The sequence below is a fragment of the Erigeron canadensis genome, chromosome 3, assembly GCF_010389155.1.
Source record: "Erigeron canadensis isolate Cc75 chromosome 3, C_canadensis_v1, whole genome shotgun sequence".
NCBI lineage: Eukaryota > Viridiplantae > Streptophyta > Magnoliopsida > Asterales > Asteraceae > Erigeron > Erigeron canadensis.
In genome coordinates this window covers 5,144,726-5,150,910 of record NC_057763.1, presented here as the reverse complement: position 1 = coordinate 5,150,910, position 6,185 = coordinate 5,144,726, and positions in this window count along the sequence as shown.

Genomic DNA, 6,185 nt, shown 5'->3' with positions numbered 1-6,185 from the left:
AAATGAAATTTTAAAAGAAGTTATAAAAATGATTAGAATAACAGTTGGGTTTTGATGAAAAAACTAAAGAAAAACATAGGAGAAAAACCCTAAACCCTAAAAAGTAAGTTTCTTTTTTGTATGATTAGAAGTAGTGATTTATTGAAGGAAAAAAGCCAAAAAGGAAGAAACTTTAGAATATTCAAGCAAAACAAAGACAAACCCAGAAACTAAAATTAGAAACCAATATAAAAAAAATGCAATCTTGAAGGGCGAATGAAACAATGAAAGACAGAGGATTTTGTTATTATCTAAAGGACGAGAACCACTTACTTAGCTAAATGAGGAAAGTGGAGGCATATATAGATACAAATATTTATATGTAGTTATGTATAGGTATAGGTGTATGTGTATCAAAGAAGATTGGAAAGGGGGCAGAGAAGCATAATCATGAATTGTGGTTACCCAGATGAAAATATGTCACCAATAAGAAGAATCAGAGACTGGAAGTTTGGTGTTTGTTTGTTTAAAAAAAAGATCACGAGAATGGAGAAGAGATCCTGCAATGATGACAGGAATCCACCTCTCTATGCCTCTGCAAATAGATATAGATATAGATATGTGTGTGGAGTGTAATCTAGTGTGTGTATTGTGGAGAGGTGTGAGGAAGAATGGAAACAGAGGAAAGGACAAGACAGAGGCCCCAGTCATTTCTCACATCCTTTGGAAGGACCACTCCTCTGTTGTTTCTGCCCCTTTTGTGTTTTTAAGAATTGTTCTATTTCTATTTCAATTTCAATTTGAACTTCAATTTCAATTATCACCACTTTTTGTATTGTTTAGGCAAATCTTTGTATTTTTATTATATCATACGAGTAGTATATGTACTAGCAGTATATTCATTTGACATGATTGTAGTATAAAATGACTTTTTAACAAGGTTGTTTTCAACATTGGACAACTCATACCAAACCAAAAATATTACTTTTGAAGTTTCTAAAATTAAAATATCAATTTTATCATTTTTTTTGTTATATAAATTTTTAAAAAACTTATGTTTAAAAGCTTCAGAAAAAAAGAAAATATGATGATCTTTTTGGTAAAGATTAATTATTTTAATAATACTTTCATGCTTTGTGCCTTTATGTTTAAAAGTTTTTGGAAGCTTTTGTCAAGCAGAGTGCACAACATTTAGTCCGTCTTGCAATCTCGTCTTTGTGACAACCATTGTATTTTGCACGAAACCATTACCGCAAGGTAATGATGGGATGTTCATATTCATTCGTTTTTGAGCTATTTAGCTTCACTCCACACAACATGCACGTATCTTAAGCTTTTACACATTGTTTGCAAGCAGAGGTGGCTCAATAGTACTACGAAACTAGGCGATCGTTTTAGGCCTCTAAATTTTCAAGGCCTCAATATCCTGTATATTAAAATTAATATTTAGATTTTGGACTAAGTATCATTATATAACTTATATTGCAGTAACGCCTTTTTAGTTTTTGTATCAACATCTGTATCTTTTTTATTACTAGTAGTTGAATAACAAAAGTCGAGTTTTTTTTTTTTTAAATTTATATGGTAATGGATTAGGCCTTCAAAATTAATTTCGTTTGAGGTCTCTAAAAACCTTGAGCCGCCATTGTTTGCAAGAAACATAATTGAACATTATTCCATCAAATACATGCCATTTAATCTAAATGAGTGTATTATTATCACTATATGAATAATTCTATCTAAATCTCCATAGCAACATATTAATGGAGTAGTTAAATAAAATTACTAAGATATGTCTTTCTTTACATTGTTTGACCATGCTTGAATTGATGCTCTATTATCCAATGTGTATTAGTTTTTCCTTAGTCGTCATAAGTCCTACAAGAACTAGATTTTCACAACAGTCATTATAGCAATGCTACAATACTTTGCTAGAGAGTAGTTAAACTTTTTTAGGGGTTTTGCAAATCAATCACCCATTCATTTTTGACTTTTTTTATATAGACTAATATTCGGAGGACTTATGATATTATGATTTTTGGTTTAAAACTGGATGTGAGTAAAATGATCTTTGAATGGAGATATGTTTTTCCTGAAATAATCAGGTTGCTCTAAAATTGGAGATGTGTATATAAAGAAAAAAATGTCGTTATGCCCAAACATATTGTTAAAAAATAATGTGGTTAAAAGGAGTTAATTTAAGTATTTCCTTACGCCAAATATGTTTCAAATCAAGTTTCATTGCTACAATACTTGCATATGGTTATACTTGAATAACTACTAGACGCATCATGCGATGCGGTGATGTTGATTGTAGCGACGGTGATGTGATGGTGGCGGACAACGGGTGGTGGCGGCGGGGTGTGGTAATGGCTTTCCTAAAAGATTTAAAACACAATCATGTCGAGTTCATCTAATTCATTGTTGCATCCCCGATTCGAGCCGATTACTCGTGACAAGGTAGGGCTGTGAGTGGATCCGAATTGGCCGAGTACTCTCCGCTTTGTCCGTTTTGACCCCCTGAATGCTCCTTGCACAGACAAAAGTACTCCAAACTCTCTAGTCGAACAACCTAAGAGTACCTAACGACTTTTGTAGCCTTCATTTAATTTAACAAGTTTGTTTTTTCAAACCCATTATATGATCTACATTATTTCATATGTTTTTTTTTTCCGTCCTTCACTGATTACCTCAGTGGTTGGACACCCAGACTTTTGTCCAAGAGGTCACAGGTTTGATACTCTTGGCCTGTGATTGCCCGCCAAGATTTTGTCCCGGCTTTCGTGGAGCTTTTACCGGGTGGGGCGGGCGGGGGAGGGGATCGGGTAGGTCTACGGTATTCAGTCCGGATACCCGTGATCCGGCCCTTGTTGGTCTTAAAAAAAAAAAATTCATATGTTTTTCTTTAAGTTATCTTATTACATGTATTGATAAAAACAAAATCTCTAACTAACGTACTCGTATAAACAAGTACACAATGCATAGGTCACGTGTGTTTCAATATAATGGTCATGCTTAAATGCGTGTCAAGTATATCTTGTACAATTTGTGAATCATATGAACCTAACTTTTTATAAGTATCATATCGTGTTATGCTATTCGACTTGTTTTGGAAAATTGAAACATGACATATAAACGGGTATTATGCTAGTTATAAAAGAATAGTTAAGGGTTGAGTCGTCTATTTGTTACCTTAAAATGTACTAAAATTTCATTTCATATAGATACTACATAGAATGCACTCTCATTTTGCTTTTCAAATTTTCCTTATGAGCACACTTACAAGTTGAAAAGAAGTACCAAGGAGCCATCACTGGATGATGGGGGGCAGCGGGAGGTGGCAGTTTTTGTTGATTTTATAAGCCTTACACATTGCTAAATTAGGATTTTCCTCTAATCGGCAAATACTCTTAACTGTGGTGACTTATTTGCTCATTGTCATTACTTAATACTAATCTCAGGGAGATCATATGCTTCGCGAGTAGCCTGTAGTTGTCGCTAACTCGCTGGTAAACCTTCGTGACCATAAAAAGTATACTTTTTCGCTCAAATGATTTAAACTTGTAACCTTTAATAATTTCTACTCTTAAAATCCAAACGTTTATTACTAGACCATCATAAGTAGAAAAAACTCTTTCATATATACTTGATTTAGCAAATTGTCTTAACACCTTTTAGGACAGTCTTTCTCTCAGAATTTTTTCTTTATTTTCATTTGATTTGTTTTATTGTCATTTATAAATTCATAGACAATTCTAACACTTAGAACAAGCTATCAACTATAATTTATACTCTCATATAAATCATTTGTCTCACTTTTTTCCCCCTCAAGTTAGACTTATACCCGCACAATACAACGAAGGTGGGGTAATAATGGGGGGGGGGGGTTCAGGGGGGACGGCAGTAGGGATGGTAATGGGGGGAAACGATGGTGATAAATGTAACAATAGTTGTTAAAAGTAGTATTATAGTTATTTTAACTGTTGGGAGATATATACAGTAAATTATTTCATTAAGGGTATTTTAGGTATATTAGATAAAAATGTTTAGATTAGTAAATAAAGGAGAAAAGTATTTTTGGTTTTTCAAAGGCAAAAAGTTTAAGGGAAAAATTGGTGGTTTGTTTTATTAGATAGTATAGATTACAGATTTAATCACCCTAAATTATCCTTTCTCTTATTTTACTATTTTTAATATCTCCGTTTAATATATACGAGCATAGTACACGCGCGTTGCGGCGAATACCATTGACATAGAATACAAGTGTCCCTATTTTTCACTGGTGATTTGGGTATCATAGGGATGTTCCACGGCGGCGGTGGTGTTGAAGGAAGGTGGAGGCGATGGACGGTGGAGTTGATGGTTGGGTTTTGAGGACAGCGGTGGAGGTGTTTGTATTTTTGTGGCAGAAAGAAAACAATAGGAAAAATATATGTGGGAATAAGGGCAGGAATAAGGAGGGGTAAAAGGGTAAAATTACATGTTCCAAATCTTGTAAACTTTCAACAGGGGTTGATAATTTTTAATAGGGAGTATAGATGTTTTGCCCTTTATATATCCCTAACTTCTAAATTGTCTAACCCCATTCACCTCTTTCTCCTTTAATATAAATTATCTATATTAGTAGTCGTCATTACCAATCACTTTCACCACCACACTGTATACACAACCAACACTTCCTACACATCGTGCATGTATCCCTCTAGAATCTATTAAAGTATTTCGACAGCCCCCCCCCCCCCCCCCCCTAATCCTTAGTTGATGTGTTTATTATACCCCTCTAATCTTTTTTACTATTAATTAGTTAGATTTTTCTTATTCATTTAGTCAAATTTTAATTTTTAAATTAACTTTACATAACTTATATTTTATACTTTTGATTATGGGAAATAATAAGACATTTTAGTTAGCAGGTATTATGTTATTATTTTTTTACATAAGTGTTTAGTTTAAAACTAAAATCGTCATAACATTGCGTGAGTATCCGTATAGTGTTCTAAAATAATCATCTTTTTTAACGACATTTTGTTCTACTCCTACTTCTAAATTACACGTATTCCTAGAAACCAAGACTCTCGAAAAACCCTTATTAATCCACTCTCACAAATGTGAGAAGTGAGACTCGAACTCATGTGCCTCCTAAGGTCATCTTAGTTAGTATTTACTTAAGATATGAGACAATATATGCTTTATTTTAACGTCCGAATGGTTATAGCATGTTTGTTCCACTTATTGGTACCTACGTCTTTCGGGCAGGATGTCATTCGAATTTTTTGAAAACCATGAAGGGGGGAAATGAGAAAAACCTCATAATAATCCGTTAAACAACATGACAATTAATAAAAGTAAACTTTTTCTCCACAATACTTGAACGTGGTCCCTTCAACCCCAAAACTCTCATGGGAAGATTAGGATACCGTTGAAGTTTTGCCTCAATGGTAAGACAAATCTATAATATAACTAAAAGAGAATGTTGGGAGTACACTTGGCACCCCTAATCCCACTTCTTTAGCTTAATACTCCCTCCTTATTAATCCTTTATTTTTTTAATATTTTTTTTAATAAATAGCCGACCTTTAATAAAAAAATCTTTATTATTATTAATATTATTATTATCTATATATAAACCATCTAGAAAAAACTTTCACATATTCTCAACTCAAAAAAAAAAAAAACTAAGATTGACTACCAAAAATATTTTTTTATTTATATACTTTGTTCAAATTTAATTATTATTATTATCATTTAATATTGAATTCTTATGTTATTGTTATTGTTATTATTATCTCTTTTAATTTAGTTTGTTTAGGTTCATTATGGCTTCTTTTTCATTAGAAAAAAATAAGACCACATTAGTTCATCTTGAAAATCTTAAGCCAACACATGTTATGACTCCGTGTTATGCATATATGGACTGTTTCACAGTTGAACAACCCGAAGAAAATTAAAACGTTCAAGATGGTCTTTGTTAATGAATTGATATCTATTTTTCAAATTATATACTATACACTTTTTGTTTCTCTTTTTATTTAATTAAAGTTGGAAAAAATGGGTAAATTGGAATCAGTATTTATATGGAGTTAATTTCATATGTTTCTTCTTTAGCTTTCGTATTGATTAAGTTGTGATGTTGGTCATATTGATGGTTACTCAAATCATACCGAACTGTGTAAATTTTTAAATCGTCTATATTTGATGGAAACCAA